Source organism: Macrotis lagotis, chromosome 1 (genome assembly GCF_037893015.1).
Source record: "Macrotis lagotis isolate mMagLag1 chromosome 1, bilby.v1.9.chrom.fasta, whole genome shotgun sequence".
Classification (NCBI taxonomy): domain Eukaryota; kingdom Metazoa; phylum Chordata; class Mammalia; order Peramelemorphia; family Peramelidae; genus Macrotis; species Macrotis lagotis.
Genome location: NC_133658.1, coordinates 767,836,666 through 767,856,667, shown reverse-complemented (window position 1 = coordinate 767,856,667; position 20,002 = coordinate 767,836,666). Strand labels below are relative to the sequence as shown.

At 36.5% G+C, this 20,002-nt stretch overlaps 1 pseudogene; it reads right to left on the bottom strand.

Moving 5' to 3' along the window:
• Nucleotides 1-17,081: 17,081 nt before the first annotated feature.
• On the bottom strand, nt 17,082-18,683 carry LOC141488162 (bridging integrator 3 pseudogene; annotated as a pseudogene).
• Nucleotides 18,684-20,002: the final 1,319 nt, after the last annotated feature.

Genomic DNA, 20,002 nt, shown 5'->3' with positions numbered 1-20,002 from the left:
AGAACCCTCTTTAAAAATTACATTGGTTCAGCAAATTATTCATTAAGAGGAAACTGAATTTGACCTTTCTAGAAGAATGTCATGGAGAATCCTGCCCATAAAGGTGGGGGTGGGTCTCTGTTATTCCTTAACAAGTCACAAAACCTTATACAATATTGTTTATAAAATGATCAGTCCAGCAGGAGGTGGGCACAGAAAGGGTGGGAAAATGAATTCTTTAAAATAACTGAGTGAATACCACCCTCTAGCGTAAAACTTGGGTTATTGCAATTTCAAGGCAAAAGAAGAATTTCATTTGCTTTACTTGCTTAAAGCAGACTTTAATGTGGACAAAAGTTAGAATTCTAGAAATGTGTCACAAAAAAAAGCATGACATGCTTTTCTGTTGTGTTCCTATATTAAATTTGCTTGTGTTATTTTAAAATATTACAAGTGGTTGAAATATCATGATAACAAAAATAAACTTTCATCCTTGGTTTCCTCAGATTTTGTAAAATGAGAGGTTTCAACTAAATGGTCTCTGAGATTCCTTCTGATTCTATGTCTATGATTATAAGATCCTTGTTTCTTTTCTATCTTTGTATTCCCAGTGCCTGGCACATGGAAGCCCTTAATAAATGCTTGTTAAGTTGCTTAGTTTACTATGAGTTTTCTTCTCAACCTTACTTTCCATGAAAGTTTTTTCTTCCCATTTTTTAGGGAAAAAAAATAAAAGTTGTAGCCTAGAAAAAGCTCATGTGCTTTGCAGTTTAAATTTAGCATTATTGATTACAAGTCAATGTAATGGCCAAAAAGAAATTCTTGTTAAATTTCTACATCCCAAAATTTCCCTAATGACTTCACATTTTATTAATCAAGGTTACAGTGACCTCATTTTGCCAGTGCTAATAAAAACTTGTTGCCAGGTGTTAATTAACCGTCACTAGGGCTATGAAAAACCAGGATTTTAAATGTTGCCGTTTCTTGCTTTCTGTGAGGTCCAAGTGCCCTCTGCTGGACTTAGAAGTATTCAATCTATTATTGCTGTTTTATTCTCCTATTTAGAATCTCCCCTGGAGATTCAATTCACTCCAAAATCCCATTAAAAATCCATGGGAGTTCTGCCCATTACAGGGACTATAGGATCAAGTTTTATATTAAAATCTTAAAAGGAAAAGTTCATTAAAGATTTTATTGTAGCTGTATGAATAGTTTTCAATGCCATTCTTTCCTTTATTGCTTAACTCTTTTCAAATATGATTGCCTAGATAAGAATTTGGAAACCATTTGAAAGCAAACCATGTACAATTTAAGGGAAAAAAAAATTCTACCTTAACTTTTTGCTCTCTAGTACTTAGAAACTTATTTCTTCTTTACCTGACAGCCCTCAGGAAAGAAAAGAGTTTCCTTTTTAGAAGAGGAAAGCAAGAAACCCAGCATTTTCAAAAGTTTTTGTCCCAGTAGCCACATCAGGTTTGAGGATATCAAAAAAATTCTTCTGAAAGGGGGAAAATAATAAATCCTTTGTTGATTTATGTGAAAAATGGCAAAGTATTCTGTAGTTAAAGCCTGGTCATACAACTTCTGCACAATTCAGATCTCACATCTGTGAAGTCAAACTGTCCCAGTTTCATTTTTTTGATTTCTTCTCTTAAAGGCCTCTGAAACTATAAAAGCCTCAACTTTTTTCCAACAACTCTAGAAAATCAGAGAACTTAATAGGGAAAATAATCAGAAAGGAGAAAAAAAAAGAAAAAGAACAAAAGTCAACAACTTCCTGGACTCAAAGGTGAAACAACAATCTTATTAACTAAATCTTATTAAACTAAAAAACTTGAACTAGGTTCAAGTTCATTAAACTAAAAAAATTGAATCATGAGCAAAGAGGTAAAAAAAATATAATATTATAATGGACCCAAGATGAGAAAAACATTATCACTTTTAGGATTAGAATAATTGTGTCACTGTTTTAAATCACCTTAGGCGAATTACTATGATTAATAGAGTATACATACATCTTACTGGTGTATAACACCTTGCTGTACTACAAGAAAAAGAAATGTTCTGAAGATTTTTATTTGTTTCTTCGCTTCAGAGAGCTGATGCACAGCTGCCAAATTTCAAATAAATATACCAGGAAAACAAAACTTAGTGAACTTATTTGGAGATGAGAAAAGATACAGCCTGCTGAGATATGATTTAAAGGATCTGTTTCTTTTCTTCCTCCACCTCAAAATTTTACCCACTGATACCTGAAATGCTAGAATTAATGGGTTGTTCATTAATTTTGATTGAAATGTTAAGGTTCCAGGAATAGTTGTAGCAGCAGCAGCAGCAGCAGCAGCCTTAAGAGCTAACATTTAGATAGCTCTTATTATATGCCATCCGTAAAATTAGTTGGAGAAGGAATTGACAAACCATTCCAATATCTTTGCCAAGAAATCTCAAATACAGTCAGGACTGATCTGAGAGTCACAGAAAGTCTTTGCCGCATGCTCAGGCAGATGGGGAGAGTTCCAACAGCTGCCCAGATACCTATCCAGTTAGTTCATTTGGTCTGGAAGGCCCTTTCTAGTTTGGTAAAATTTGTAGAGTTGTAAACATTGATGGTCTGTCATCACCTTGTTAAATTACTAAGCATTTAATATAATACTTGTGCAGTGGATAGAGCACTGGACCTGGATTTCAAATTTGCCCTGAGACACTTAACCTGAGTGACAGTTCTCTCACCTGAAAAGTGGGGATAAAACAGGCACCTAGGTTCTGGGTATGTTGAGAAGATCAAATGAGATAATAATCATAAAGTGCTTAGCAGTGCCTTGGTACACAGTTATTATTGTTGTTCAGTAGTTTCAATTGTGTTTGACTCTTCATGACTGTATTTGAGATTTTCTTGGCAAAGATACTGGAGTGGTTTGTCAGTTCCTTCTTCAGCTAATTTTACTGATGGCATATCTACTGTATCCAAGCCTTTGAACAGACTATCCTGAAATCTGAAATGCAAATCCTTACCTCTACTTTCTAAAATTCTAGTTTCCATCAAAGCTAAATTCAAATGCTACATTCTTTATAGTTACATTCTTTGTTTTTAAAGACTTCCCCTCCTTATTACCTTGTATTTATCCTGTATGCATTTTATATATATATAGATATATATATTTGGTTATATACATATTTCCTCTTCCAATATAATGTTATTCAAAGGCAAAAACTATTTCTTTTCTGTCTTTGTACTCCTAGTACTAAATATAGATTATGTATGTTATAGAATTATAGCATCATAGATTAAGACCTGGAAGAGACTTTACAGATCATCTAATCTAATCTTTTAATTTTAAAGATGAGAAAACCAAGGCACAGAGGCACAATTACTTGATCATGAACAACATCCAATAAGTATCTGAAGTAGGATTTGAGCATGGTTCTTACTGATTCAAATCTAGTACCCTGTTCTCTTGTTTATTTATTGTTTGCTTCATGGGTCAACTAAGATAGATAAACCTGGAAAGATTCATCATTAGAAACATGTTCCCTTAGAAATGATTGTGTGACCAAATTAAGGTCAAAATGGGTACAAGATTTAGACATAAAGAGCAACACCATAGATAAATTAACAAACCAAGAAATATTCTATCTCTCAAATACACTATGAAACGGGGGAAAATGTCTGACCAGATGAATTAGAGAGCATTAAAAAGTGCAAAATGAATGATTTTGAATTTAATAAATTAAAAAGGGTTTGTACTAATAAAATCAATGCTTTCAAAATTAGAAGGAAAGTAGAGAGCTGGAAAATTATCTTCACAACTAGGGATTCTGATAAAGATCTCATTTCTAAAATACAGAGAGAATTACATCAAATTTATAAGGTTACAAGTCATTCTCCAACTGATAAATGGCCAAAGGATATGAAGACAGTTTTCAAATGAAGAAATTAAAATTTTATATATAATCATGAGAAAAAATACTCCAAATCATTATTATTTAGAAAAATGAAAATTAAAACAACTATGAGGTATCACCTCACACCTATCAGATTGGTTAAGATGAGAAAAGGGGGAAATGATCAATGTTGAAGAGATTGTGGGATGATTGGGACATTGATGCATTGGAGTTCTGGAGAGTAATATGCCCAAAGAGCAATAGAAATAATCACTTCCTTTGACCCAGCAGTTCCAATTCTAGGCCCATATTCAGAATAAATCATTTTAAAAAAGGGAAAAGTCCCACATGTTACAAAATATTCATAGCAGCTCTTTTTGTAGTGGCAAAGAATTGGAAATTAAGGGGACATCCATCAACTGGAGAATAGCTAAATAAGTTATGGTACATGAATACTATGGAATACTATTGTTCTATAAGAAATCATAAAGGGGGGCAGCTAGGGAGCAAAACCAAGAGAACAATACACACAATAACAACAACACTGTGAGATGATCAGCCTTACTGGAAACAATCATTTTTCAGCAGTTCAGAAAGCTAGGACAACTTTGTTAGACTGGCAATGGACGATGTTATCCCCATCCAGAGGAAGAAAAACAAAACCAAAAATAAAAACCTTTCAGAATCTGATAAACCTTTTATACAAATTATCTCTTATCTATCTCTTTACCTTAATCCTAATTCTTCATAAGGAAAATGACTAATCTGTAAACACGCTAATCAAAAATACCTATGTACAATGTTAACTGTTTGCCCCTGAGGAGAGAGGGGTGGGAAGGGAAGGTGGAAGGAAATTTTGTAACTTAAAAATATGCATTTGCATATGGATGAATGTTGAAAAACCTTTTATAACATATATTTGGAAAAATAAAATATCAAATAAAAAAGAAATGATTGCGATGTTTTTTTCTCCTTCAGCAATGTTTAAGGCAAACAAAAATACAAAAGGGACTTAAGTTCCATGCCCTTAACAGTAGCAGAGTGGTTTGTCTTCTTAGATCTTACTAAATATTATTATAACTGATACCCTTGTCATACTATCCTTGCTCCAACAACCAAGAAAGCTCCTTTACTTGTAGAACTAAGTCATATCTAAACTGATATTTTTAGCAAAATGACACTAGAAGACAAAAGTTGCTGCTAAATGAAAGGATAGCCTCTATCTTTTTTGAAAAGGGGACTAAAGGATCCATCAGTGTGGCTTCATCAGTAAGAAACATTATCTAAAGGGATTAGAAGCAGCTTGGTAGTTCAAAGGATAGAGTGCTGGACCTGGAGCAAAGAAAACTAAGTTCAAATCTGGGCTCAGACACCAATTAGTTGTGTAACCCTAGCAAGTCACTTAGCCTGTTTCCTTTAATACACTATAAAAGGAAATGGCAAATCACTTCAGTGTCTTTTCCAAGAAAACACCATGGACAGTATAATTTCAAAGAGTAAGACTTAACTGAAAAACTCAACAACAACAATAAATGGGATATTTTATTATCTTACCTTTTGTGCCTACCATAAACATAAGCAAAGAGATAGAAATAAATTCACTTAGAGTTTGCCATAGCATCTCTTAGAGAATGAGGTAAAGAAATTTGAGTATAGAAAAATCAAAGAGATACTTCAAAAAGATGGAATGGAAATTAGGAAAGAGTGGCAAAAGCAGCATAGTAGAGTGAAAAGAACTATGAATCTGAAATCACTTATAACACTGATTATAACAATAATTTAATAATCTTATATAAGCTACTTGCTCTCTCTGGGACTTGATTCTCTCATTTGCAATATGAGGTACACTTGAAGGTCCCTTCTGGTTCTAGATATCATGACTATAGAATTCCATTCTGGTATAAGCCAGGACTCTCTGCCTCAAGATTCTAGTTCATAAGGACCAGATGCAATCTGGAGGGTTAATCCCATAACAGTCATATCTTCTTTGAATTACTATTGCCCTACTCCCCTCCCCATCTGAAAATCTAGTCAACTCTTTCTCCCAACATTTATTAAGTGATGACTATCTTGTATATGCTGTGCAGGGTACAGAAAGCACATCCTGTGCTCATAAAAAATGAATCATTTGTGGGGAGGGTGGATAAACAAGCAATATTTCACCCAACTGACTTTCACTGTCTGAATTTCTCATGGGAGAGAAAAGTCCAGGTCCCTTTTATCTCTAAAAGGGCTATCAAAATATCAACATGAGAGCTCTTTAACTTTTCACAATGTATATCCCTATTCTAGTGTTGCTCAGTAGATTTCCCTTCTCTGTCTTGAAGTCAAAATTCTTGGATAATGCTATCTTGAAAATCACAATTTATCCCCTTGCATACCACTATTTTAGTAGTCTGGGTTTCAAAAGCATCATCCATAAGCTTCCATCACATTCTTCGGCAGAAAATCCATTAGTGTCCTGGCTCCTGATATATCTTGGGGGAAAAAATCTATTATTAAGACTCCAGTCTCTGATCTGTGCTAAGAAAGCAATGAACATGTCCATATAATCCCCATTTATGAACCTGGTCAATGCCCATTAGCATATATATATATATATATATATATATATATATATGTGTGTGTGTGTGTGTGTGTGTGTGTGTATATATATGTATGTATGTATGTATGTATGTATGTATGTATGTATTTGACCAAGACCCTTAACATTTGGGGACCTCAGTTTTCTTACTTAAAAAACCAAACGTTTAAACTACTCAATCTCTAAGTTTCTAGAACAAAATCTATGATCTTATGACTTCCTAGGGCAGATAGGGGTCAGAGTATATAGAGCAACAAGCCTGGAGTCAGAAAGACATATCTTACTGAATTCTAATCTGGTCTCAGTCAGTTCCAAGTTATATAACCCTGAGCAAATCATTGAATCCTGTTTGCTTCAGTTCTTCATCTATAAAAATGATCTGGAGATAGAAAGGGCAAATTACTCCAGTATCTTTGCCACTAAACAACTAAAGTATCTTTTGCCCATGAATTTTATTCAAGGTGAAAAGCACCAAACAACATCACCAAAAAACAGGGAGGGGGGGAGAAAATTATATTGTGGCAGACAGGATACAGAGCAATCATTTCAAAATCAGATGACCATAACAAGTCAGACAATCCAGCTTCTTAGAGCAAAAGTCAAAATAAATACCAAATACTAAATTTGAATAAAGAACAAAGGCTCTACCTAGCACTTCCCTGTTATAAAAGAGAACTGAACAGGGGAGGGAAGTAGAGTAAAAGAACTGATTACACTGCTAATGCCAACTAAAAGCATAATGGATGGTGAACTCTAGAGTCTTCTCCCAGAATCAGCAGTTGTTATTACTTTGGTTACTGTTACTGCTTCCATTTACACCCTAAAATTCTCTGTGTTGATGATTCAGCTTTAAAATCACATCTGTTAATTCCATTTCATTTCTTAGTGCCCCTATTTGGATAAAGGTCCTTGGAAAACTCAAACTTTATATGCATTCATATGCATTCCAATTGGCTCTTTCTAATCATGTCTAACCTTTTTCTTCAGGAGGATTCTTCTTTCAGGATGTGACATTTGCCCTTTATTCCCTGAATGCTTCACTCCCAATTTCTTCTTGGGGATTAGATATCCTAGTTATCATACCCAAATCAAACTCTTTTCTCTAGCTACTCTCTAGCAAGTAGCTCTGCCACTTGCTAATTTGGGGGTACTCCAAGGAGGATCCAGGGACTGAAACCCTCCTCAGAACTGACTAAGGAACAAGATTCTTTTGCAGTTTTATAAAAAGCATAATGAGTATCTCAGGAAGGCAATCAAAACAGCTGTGCTGCCTATAACTAACCAGCTTGGTAAAATTTCCAGATCCTTTCAAATAAAGAACTTGCCAGTATTTTTTGTCCAACATAGATTTAGGTTGGACTTGCACCTCTAAAAACATTCTTCAACCTAGGCCAAATTGGACTTTGTTATATCCTACCTGCCAACAGTTTAATAATTTGTCTATTCCTTACCTCACAAAAAAGAGCCTCCAGTAGAAAAGAAGACTGGATTTTGAAAACTCCCCCCAAGAGACTTCTTACACACTTAACACAAACAGAAATTGCCAACTAATAGATTGATTGTCTCCAACATATGCATAAGATCACCAGAGACCATGATACATCCTTCTATATACTCAGTTAAGATTTGGCATGGAATATTCCTGAACTAGTAGAACAATTTTTATGGGATGAATTAGCCCAGCTCAAGGTAACCACCAAACTGCCTTGGCTTCTTCAGCAATATGTTCTCATTAAATCCTGTTATCATTTTGTCAAAGTTAAAGAGCTTTACATTCTCCTACTCCATTCATTGGTAACTCAAAGTACAGTTGCATATGGGGGGTGGGGGTCATGGAGTTCAAAGGGCATTGAATCAGATCAAGACCTATTGCCCACACTGTATCCCCTTACACCCCTTTCTCCCATTAATAAAATTTTCCTAAAACCTTCTTTTTCTTTAAGCATGGGCCCAAGCCAATCATCTTTTACCAACATGTCCTTAAATGGATACCTTCTCCCTTCCCCTTCTCTTGATTTTCAGCTCCTTTTTATGTGTTGACTTCCCTGTACTAGAAAGAAAGCTCTTTGAGAAGGAATTTTTCTTTTTGTTTGTACTTCTAATCCTGGTGTTTAGCTGAGCACCTGGTACATAAGTATTTAATAAGTGCTTTTGATTTAAATTAGATGCCTTGCATACACAAGGCAATTAAACAGACTAGCCTATTATGATCAGCCTCACTCATCCCTGGACCAACCAATTTTCAAAACACACCTCACAATCAACATATAGAGGTATCTCTACAATCCTTGGAATTGAAAGTTACATCATGTTCCTAGTACTTCTGGAAGACTTACCTGAAATGGATTGATATCACATGCTCTACTGAAAAATCCATAACCAAAACTCCCTCCCTGATCTCAGAATGTTCTGGAAATTTTTAGAGATATTTTCACTATGTATATACTAATATAAAAACATATTTGTAGTCTTCACCACTGAATTGTAAGCTCTTTGAAAGTACATTGATTCAGTCTTTGTGTTTATATTTCTAGTACCTAAAACAATTCCTGACATATAATAGATGTCTACATAATTATATGTTGAGTGCCACCCAACATTATATGTTGAGTGCAAACATGGTCAATATTGGAATTTGTTTTACTTGACTCTACATGTTTGCAATTGTAATCTTGATATATATATATATATATATATATATATATATATATATATATATATATATGAAATTGACTTCTCAATTGGGTAAGAAGGGGAGATAAGAAATGGATATCTAAAAATAAAATTTAATTTAAATTAAAACCATGTTGATTGTTGACATGGGGGGTTGATTGTTTGGTTTTTGTCCTTTGTTATCGAAGAAGACCAAAGTGACATCACTGTTTGAGATAAATTACAATCTATCCTACAGTGGCTAATCAGACCAAAACAATCTTGCAATGCTCCAACAGAAATTGGGCATAAATAGTCCATGTGAACACCTGGGGTGGGTATTCTAAACCTATGTATGGCACATTTTCTTAGAGCTGCTTCAATCCTGCCTTCCTCAGAGAGTGCAGCATGCTCATTGATGAGGGCACACCATGCTGAGTGGTCCTGTGCCAGTGTCACCCATGCTGTACAATCAATTCTAAAGTTCTTCAATGAAACTTTCAGGGTTTCTTGGTATTGCTTCTTCTGACCCCCATAGTGAGCACTTACCCTGTGTGAGCTCTCCATAAAAAATTTTTTTTTGACAAGCTTACTTCTGGTATTCTAACAATGTGTCCAACCATTGTAGTTTTGCTTTCTGTAGTAATGTTGGAATGCTAGGCATTTTAATTCTAGAAAGGACCTCAGTGCCTGGTATCTTCCCCTGCCAGGTGATCTTCAGAATCTTCCTAGGACTATTTAAATGGAAACAATTCAGTTTCTTGACATGGTACTGGTAGACTGTCCATGTTCCACAGACATTTAGCAATGAGGTCAGCACAACAGCTCTGTAGACCTTCAGTTTGTTAATTAGTCTAATACTTCTTCTTTCTCACACTTTCTTTCAGAGCCTCCAAAATATTGAGCTATCTCTGTCAATGCTTGTGTCAATCTCATTGTCAATGTGTGGAAAGGACACTGTCAAGGTAAGTGAACTTCCCCACAATACTCAAAACTTCTCCATTTGTTGTAATAGATGGTTCCACATATGAATGGTGTGGTGCTGGCAGGATGGAGCCCCTGTTTTTTCTTGGTGTTAATTGTCAGACCAAAATTAGCACAAGCAGCAAAGAATTGATCCATACTTTGTTACATCTCAGCTTCAGAGGCTGCATTGAATGCACAATCATCTGCAAATATTCCCTTCACTTTGGTCTTGGCCTTTCAAGTTGAAGAATTTGCCATCAGTACGTAGCTGACCTTGAGTTCATGTTCATCCTCAGTAAAGGTTTTTGACTGAAAACATCAGGCTAAAAAGTATGAGCAAGTACACATCCTTATTTTATTCCATTGATGACTGGGAAATCTCAAGAGCTTTGTCCACTATCCAGAACCCAGGGCATACATTCCATCATGAAATAAATGTACAATATTGATGAACTTCTCTGGGCAACTAAATTTTGACATAATTTTCCATAAACCCTCATGACTGATGATCAAAGGCCTTGGTCAGATCTACAAATGTTGTATACAGATCTCTGTTCTGTTCCTGGAATTTTTCCTGGAGTTATCAGGCAGCAAATACCATATTGACTGTTTCTTGACCCTTTCTGAAGTCACATTGGCTCTCAGGAAGATGATCAGATCAGCCTATTAAGGAGGACTATCTCAAGAATCTTATCAGCAATAACAAAAAGAGAAATATTCCTGTGATTGTCACAGTATAATCTAATTCCTTTACCTTTATGGAAATGGACAATGAAGGAATCCCTGAATTCTTGGAGTATAACCACTTCATGCCAAAAAACCTGGAACATTTCAGTCGGTTTTGGGATGAGCAATGGATCCCCTACCTTGTATCAGCACCAGTTGCTTTGCCACTTGAAAGGAGCCTAATGACATTCAAAATCTCTTCTACAGTTGAAACTTCAGCTAGTGACTGATTGACTTCAACTTGAGGTAAATGGTCAATGACTTCTGCATTGATTGATGATGGTTTATTAAGAACACTATGGAAGTGTTCAATCCATCTCTCTAGGATCATGTCCCTATCATTAAACAATGTGGATCCATCAACACTGAGTACTTGAGATGTACCATAGGTCTTTGGCCATTAAATCGCCTTCAGGGCATCATAAAAGCATTAATGTTTGTAACTGCATAAAATTGAATTTCATTTGCCTTCTTAGTGAGCCAAGAATCTTGTTTCTCACTAATATTCACTTGTACTTTACTTTTGATGGAATCAAATGCTGCTTTCTTAGAAATGGATTAACTATCCTGCTGGTAAACACTGTGTAGTTCTTGTCTTTCATTTAACAACTTCTGTATTTCCCCGTTTTTTTCATCAAACCAGTCTTGGTGTTTTCAAGTGTTCTGGTCCACATGAGCAAATGCAGTATCATGCATCAGATCTGTTGTCAACTGTGTGTTGGTTCAGTTTTCCCTCCAAGTTAGCAATAAACTATTCCCACTCAGAGAGACACTCTAATCCCTTGACATTAATTCTTCTAATATTCATTTTGCCTTGTGGCCACTGTTTTGGTTGAATGTCAATATTTAGCTTAAAAAGGGAGAGGTTGTGATCAGTCCTGTATTCTATACCATACATTGCCTTTGTCACTCTCACATCTTATCTGTTTCTTCTTCTTACAATCACATTGTCTATTAGATACCAGAGTTTGCTACAAGAGTGCATTCAGGAAGTTTTATTGTGTTTAGATAAATGGAAGACAGTGTTTGTGATGAGGTCATTAATTGCACAAGTCTTCAGGTGACCATTGCTGTTGCTGTTTCCAACTCTATTCCTCCCAAGGACTTCCTGCCATGTCTGGTAATCTGAGCCTACTCTGGTATTAAAATCACCCAGAATGATAAGCTTGTCCTTTTTGGGGACATTGATGATAAGGGTCTCTAGGTCTTGATAAAATTTTTCCTTAACTTCATCATTGTTCATCATTGTGAGAGCATAGGCATTGATGATGGTAGGATGGCATTTTCCTAGAAATGGCAATCTCATTGTCATGAATGTGTTATTCATTCCTTTAGTAGGCATTAAAGAATGTTGATTAGATTAGTTTTGATTGCAAAACCTACCCTAGTTTTACAGCATTCTGCTTCACTGCGGCCACTCCAGAAAACCATGTATCCAGCTCCAACTTCAGTCAGCTGGTCTTTCATTTGTTAGCCTTGTTCCCCTCAGGGATGCTATTTGGATAAGACACCTGCTGAGTTCTCTTGCAACAAGAACAGTTGGTCTTTCAGGTCTATTGGATCTTGTGTTGTCTATGAGTGTGCACAGGTTCCATGCACTGATAGTAAGTGGAATCTTCTTTGAAGAAGTTTTTGTAGTTTGGGGTGTGTGTGTGTGTGTGTGTGTGTGTGTGTGTGTGTGTGTGTGTGTATGTCTGTGTGTGTGTGTGTGTGTGTGTGTGTGTGTGTGTCTTGACCACTCTTTGGAATTCCCTGACTGCTATAGTTATCAGGCCAGGGTTGGGTAAGCAGACAAGTTTTAAGGCACCTTTTCTAGCCCCTTCTTTACATTAGAAGGTGAACAGTGCAATCCTTAATAGGAATTGTCACCCAGAGGGCTGCTGAATCTCACTGCTGTTTTCAGTGGGGAAATGACCTTATGGCCTGGGCTGCCTATATGCAGGGTGACTATAACTCCCAGTGTATCCACAACTGCTGCTTCATCACTTGCCTGTTCCCACAAGACTTTGAGGAATGGTTATGAGTGATGTCTTTTGTTGCATAAGTAAATTGGATTTAAGTGAGGTAGAGCTGCACAAGGTCATCTGCCTCACTCTTTCTTCCAAAGTCATCACAATCCAGCATAGCAAGACAGAGTCAAGACAATTGGTGATGACTCTAGATGCATTGGATGACCTTGGCATCTTCAATGTCTAACCAAGTTCTAAGCACTCCACAGCACCTGCTTCAGCTGACATCATGGCCATTGGAACAAATTGTTCTCTTCCACCTATTCCACCAGTGGAAGATTTCACATGTGTGGAGTAGACACCCCCCACTACTCACGGATGAGTTTGACACTCCTCAGTTACCCTCAACCTGGTTTAGCCCATCTGCAGAAATGGTTTACTGGGGTGTGGCTGCTACACAAACTAGAGCCACAGGTGAGAGTTTAGGTGACTTAAGTGGACATCAAAGGTAGAAAGGAGCCCTGAAGAGGGCTCATCAGTCCTCACACCAAGGTAATAGTCTATCTTGAACATACCCTACACCCCATGTTGACATGTAGATAGTACATTATACCACGTCAATGAACATACAGATATTGTGTCTCTGCTAGGATTCTGAAATTATCAACAGTAAAATTTCTTCTGTCCTTAAACTTTTCCCACTTCAAGAAGAAGAGAAGAAAATGCATAAATGATAAAGAGAGAGAAAAAGAGCTTTTAAAAAAAGCTAGAGGTACAGAAAACAGAGTGCAAAAAGCAAGACTGGCAAAAAACAAAAGACATAAGACATTCAGAGAAACAGAAAGAAAGACAGACTAGATAGAGAAGACACAGTAAGAAAGTGACAGATGATGAAGTCATACAGAGAGAACAGAGAAAGACAGAAACAGATAAAAGTGAAACAGAGAAAGAGAGAAGATGAAGGAAAGGGTAGAAGGGAGGGGAAGAATGGGAGAGAGAGAGTGAGACAGAGGGAGAGAGAAAGAGAGAGAGAGAGAGACAGAGAGACAGAGAGAGAGAAACAGACAGGCAGAGAGAGAAATAGAGAGTTGTGATTAACTGAAAACCTACAATTGAGACACTGAAATTTAGGAGAAAGATTAATGAACTGGGCTTAGATTTTAATCTCAGTTTTGACTCTAATGAACTGTGTTGCCATGGACAAATAATTTAATCTCTCCAAGTTTCTCAGTTTCCTAATCTCTAAAATGGATTTGATAATGCTTATACTACATAACTTACAATGTAATAAAATTGCTGTGTAAACCTAGAATTACCATATAAATGCATTAGCATTATCATTGCTAAAGTATTATAATTAATGATTTAGTGTCAACATGGAGGAACTATGATTTGTGTGCCATCAGTAATCCTGTTCAACATCATAACAATGAATTGAACACCAAAATGGAGGTGATAGTCAATATATTGAATGATAGATTCAATGTTAAAATAACTCAACAGGCTGAAATGACAAATGAAAATTTATGCAATAATTTTCATACTGGGAAAGAAAACTAACATGAGGAAACTAAAGAGGAGTTGAAATCCAAGTGCAGAAACTATAAGAAAAGAAATGGGAAGAAAATGACTCACTGTCTTCAATGAGTTCAGATTTCAAGGGTCAAATGAGCTTTGATCTAAAAAACTGCTATTTCTGAACTTCCATTCATGATCATTTAAAAATTAGGGAGAACAGAAGAGTGTTGCCTTGACTAGAAATAAAAAAAGTTCAAATCTTTGAGAAAAGAAGGAAGGCAGATTTTTCCCCCACTGTAGGATGATTCACTTTACTCCCAAGGAAAAAAAATCTAAAAAATATTATTAAAAGGATTATTTATGAACATATAGAGAAAGAGAAATGCTAATCACTAAAAGTCAGCCTGGGTTTATAGAGTCAAGGTCATGTCAAATGACATTTCCTTTTTCAGTTAGTATACTAGATGTGGCAAGATAGTAGACCTAGATTGTAGAAAAACATTTCTTGGTAAATGAAATAGAAAAATATGGACTAGATGAAAAAAAAAAACAGCAGAATCATCAGTCTGAAAGAATAATCATTGGTGGATTCATATCATTCTGAAAGGAGGTCTTTAATGGAGAAGCCCAGGGCTCTGTCCTTGGCACAATACTGTTCAAAAATTGTATTAACAATTTGGACTGGGGGCAGCTAGGTGGCATAGTGGATAGAGCACCGACCCTGGAGTCAGGAGTACCTGAGTTCAAATCTGACCTCAGATACTTAATGAGTATCTAGCTGTGTGGCCTTGGGCAAGCCACTTAACTCCACTGCTTTGCAAAAAACCTAAAAAACAATTTGAACTGTATAAGTGGATGCTTAACAAATCTGCAGATGACACAAAGTTAAGAGATTTAGCTATCATCTTAGATGAAAGAGATATCACAGATATGAATAAATTAAAATATTAGTTTCCTCAAAGAAGATAAATGTAAAGTCATTCACTTAACTTTAAAACTATCAGCTTCAAAAATAATATGAGATGTGTAGCTAAATAATTTATATGAAACAAATCTAGAGTTTTAATGGAATGCAAGTTCAATGTTAGTCAATAATTTGATATGCTATCTAAAAAAGTTTATGTAATCTTGTAGCTACTACAATCTTATGTGCTATTTCAAGGATCCATGGGTTTTTTTTCCCTAAATGTAAGAATTATATTCACCAATGTATATTGCAGTTCCTCTCTTCCTTCATAAGATACTCAGGTTGGGGGGGGAAATGTTACAACCTGGCAGTTAAACACTTGGTAGTAAGCTTCTCCAAATTTTCCAGAAGAAAATGAGAGAGAAGGAAAGAGCATCTATTAAGTCCCTATCATACACCAGTTGCAATGCTAAGTACTCTTAAAATAATACTTTGTTCAATCATTTGATGCATTAACAGTTCACCATCAAAGATAGAATTTGAAGCTTTTCTAGTTTGACAGAAGCTACCAGAACTAACACTAATATGATTTTGGAAAAGACAAGGTTACCTCCCTGACAAGATATCAAAATGGGGTGATAGTGGAGAATTTTAATCTATTTTTCTACTTTCCCTAGTCAGACCTAGGAAAGGTCAATTGTCCTATTGTGCTCAGAACTACATTTTAGAAAAGACTTAGCAAATTAGAGGACATTTAGAGGAGAGAAAATAGCAGATTTTGAGGAGATGAACACAACAAATCAACAACTGCTTGGGGTTTAAGGAGAGAAAATAAGGGGTCAAGTTTTACTCTTACCTCCCATCTCTGTGCCTTTGGCATTAACTGCTTCTTTTCTATTAAATGCTCTCCCTCAGATTCCTGATTTCCTTCAAAAGGCAGCTCAAGTACAATAATGCTCAGTACTCAAACTTACAATCTAATGCAGGAAGACAATAGCACAAAAGGAATCTGAAAACATGGGGGAGTAGGGAGGAGAGAAGAACTGAAGGGGGAGCAAAACAGAGTTGACAACTTCCCAGTTTTCTTTAAAGGAAGGCTTTGGGATGAATTTTAGGCTCTGCCCTCCAACACTCCAATCAGAGAGACACATTGCACCAGCTTGACATGAATTCTTTCTTGATCTTCCCAGCTTCCATAAACTCCCTCTCAAAATTACCTTGTATTCATTTTTGTCTATATTATGTACATACTTATATTTTAGTGTCCACCTTTAGAATTTTGGCTCCTTGAGGGTAGGAAAAACATTTATCTTTGTGTCCTCAGTACTAAATACAGTGTTAGACACATAGTAAACAATTAATAAATAGATATTGATTAATTGATTGGTCATGAATATTAGGAGCTAGAGCTCATGAATATTAGGTCTCTTTGAAAGATTAGGGCTATTTAGCCCAGAGAAGCAAAAACATAGGAAGAGTCTAATGCATATCTTCAAGTATTTAGAGGACAATCATTCAAAAAAAGTACTTATATTCAAAGTAAAAGTTGCATATTTTGACTCAGTATCAATAGATGTTGTGGACACCATTTTGGATTTGAGCATTCTACTTCACCTTCTTCAGGGCAATGACTGGAATCAGTTCTTTCTGACCACATCTATCTTTATCTAGTTGGGCCAATTTAGGGCATGAGTTTCTCTTGAGGGGTCTATTTAGATTTTCCCTCCCCTCATTCAACTTGTATAGTAGAAATAACCCAAAAGCTACCAATGGGACCTCCTTGGATATAATGAGATTAGGTTCAGAAAGTTTTCATCTAGACTCCCTGAACCACCTGACTTTTTTTTTTAAGCAACCAGAAATATGTGTAGGCTTTATTTTAAGTTTCCTTGAAAAAATGTAATACCTTGTATTGAAGTCAGAGAAGCTCAGAATTTTTGCTCTTTCCATGGAGCTCCTGAGTTGACAGATGAATAGAAAAACAGCCTTAAATTTACATTTTAAAATAGGTTTCAGTCCCCAGGTTATCTCCATTGGAAAACTTAGAACTCTTTGCTTTATTGAGGCACAGGATGAAGACAAACTAGCTTTTTCTTAACACTTGGAAGCTGGGACAGGTTCCTTTGCCATTGCCTGGGCAGATCAAGGAGGACAACAGCTTTGGTTTGTCTCTTAAAAGTTATCGCCTTATCTCTAACTCAGACAAAATGACATGTGAGGTGAAAGGTTCACCACCAGAAGCAAGGCTAGAGTACTGAGGCAAGACAGTAAGACAAATCAGTGTATTCTAGATAAGATGGCCTAAAATCCAAAAAACTCCTGACTTGAAGACTTCAATGTTCTGGCCCAGTCTGAGCTGACTGGCCCATACTTGTTGCTGTTGGACTTGTTGCCTTCTGCTCTAGACAGAGGCAGGAAACAGCTATATGGTAGACCACTTGGAAATAAAAGCTCTCATCGCTGTTTCTTTTATACTAATTATCCAGTTTCACTGTCTTCTAGTGTCCCTTTGCAAAGGAGGCAGTAACTTGCTTGGAGCCAGACATTCTATGGCATGGCACTAAAATGAGACCAACTGCAACTAGAGGTGGGGGGGGCTCTCCCATAAGAGGGTTAGACTCGGTCAAAGGGTCAGTAAAAGGTAGCAGATGCTGTCTTTCCTCCCTTTGCCAGTAGGTCACATAGCTACTGTCCTTCACCACAAAGTTGGCTTTACTGGGTCTGACAGTGGCTATGGGATGAGGATCTCTGCCTCAGGGGGCATTCAGTGTAGAGTTCAGTCATCAGCCATGATGGAGAGGGCTTGGAGCTCACTCAGCTTTGCCTCATTCTCCTGCTCCTTCTCATCAGTATGATTGCATTGGTCGAGCTGTTGGGTTAAGTGTCTGAAGATCTTGTGCATCTCAGTATAGTATACAACCTGAGACTCAAAATTTGGCTGGAAGTAATCAAAACAGCATCTCCTCCAGTAGTTGTCTGTTCTTGGCTTCACAATCATCCTTCACAGGCCAGAGCTCTTATAGTACCTGGTGGAGTTTGGCTAGGACTGGTCCTGTTTCTTCCTTTTCCTCATACTTTTCCACCTTGAACTGCAATCGTTTGTAGTCCTGTAGGGCCTATTCCCATCTCTTCACCTCCCTGTTGAGGCTGGGGAAGACACTACCAAACTTTTTTAAGGGTTCAATCACTGTCTTTTGGATCTGATTTACCTTTTCCTGGTTGAAGGCATCCATCCGTTTCATAGCTGTATCAAGTGCAGTCACCATGTTTAAAAATTCCTGGTCTTGATCACAAAGGGGGTTGGAGAGGAGATCAGAAAATATCTTCACAGCTGATTTGGACATGGCTAGATCTGCATCAGTGCTCTTCTTCAGGTCCTTCTGCAGCTTCTTGGTCTGATCTTCCAGCTGTTGGAGTTTTCCATATTCTCTTTCAAAATCTCTCTCCACTGTCTTGGGAACAATCTGTTTCTTTGGTTCCCCAATCTTGAATGGAATCCAGCTCATGGTGGCAGCCCCAGCGTCCACGCCGCGCCTTCTGGCCCCCCGCCCAGGCCTTGGCGGGCTTTGCCACAGCCACTCAAACCACCTGACTTCTCTGAAAAGTTAGAAACCTTTGAAATTCTGATTTTAACAAAATTCATAATGTTCAGTGCCCATAAGGTGATTCTTTTGATCACCAGAATAGAAAGGAAATTTTCCAGTCAGTTGAATTTGATGTAATCAATTTTCCCCTTTCACTTCACTACTCTTAAGATGTCAAATTTAGCACTTTGTTAAATTCTGGTGAAACAAAGGAAGGCAAATGATAGCCTCTGCTCCCAAGGAGCTGTGTTTGTCTGGTGCTGAGCCAGATATTGTTAACCTTTAATCAAATTTAAAAAGTCCAATATCCAAATTGTTTGTAAATGATTATGTTGAAAAACTTTCAAAATAGCTTATTTCATTAAAATGTTCTCTATATTCAGCAAAATTTTCAAGATAAATTTAAGATTAAATTTCATAGATAGTAGTATATCAGTTCAATGTTCAGTCATGTCCAGATGCCATAGACCATTAAACCAGACCCTTCTATCCTTCATATCTTTCAAAGTCTGACCAAGTTCATGTTCACTGTTTCCATGGCACTATCCATCTCATCTTCTGTTACCACCTTTTTATTAACCCTTAATCTTTGCTAACAACAGTATCTTTTCCAATGAGTCTCATCTTGTCATCATGTGAGAAGCTTCAGCTGTAGTATTTGAACTTCTAGAGATTAGCCTGAATTAATTTCTTTAAGCATTTTCTGATTCAATCTCCTTCCAATCCAAGGGGTTCTCAAAATAATAGGTAAAATATTACATAGTGAAATTATAATAATGTTCATGTAAATATTCATTTGTAACTTTTAGGGGAGGAAGTCACCATAATTGAAAACACTTAATAAATCTGAATGATTTTTTAAAAGGAACTCACAATCTATTGGAAGATAAAACACACAACACCTACCTATAAAGAAGATACTACAGAATGAAATAGAAATAATCAACAGAGGAAAAGCCCTAGAATTAAGGGGAATATGGAAAAGCTTCTTGTTCAAAGTGAGCCCTTTACTGGGACTTAAAGGAAACCAAGTAAGTAGCAATAAAGAGAAAAGGCATTCCAGGACAGAATGTGAAACTATATGGAACTAAGAGATGTATCTTTTTTAAAAACAACAGAGATAATAGTGTTACTGGACTAAATAGTATGGAAGGAAGTAAAATGTAAAAAAAAAAAAAACTGGGTAAGACAGGGAGTAGAAAGGTTTTTAAGGGATTTGAATGTCAAACAGATCATTTATTTTTGATCCTGAAGG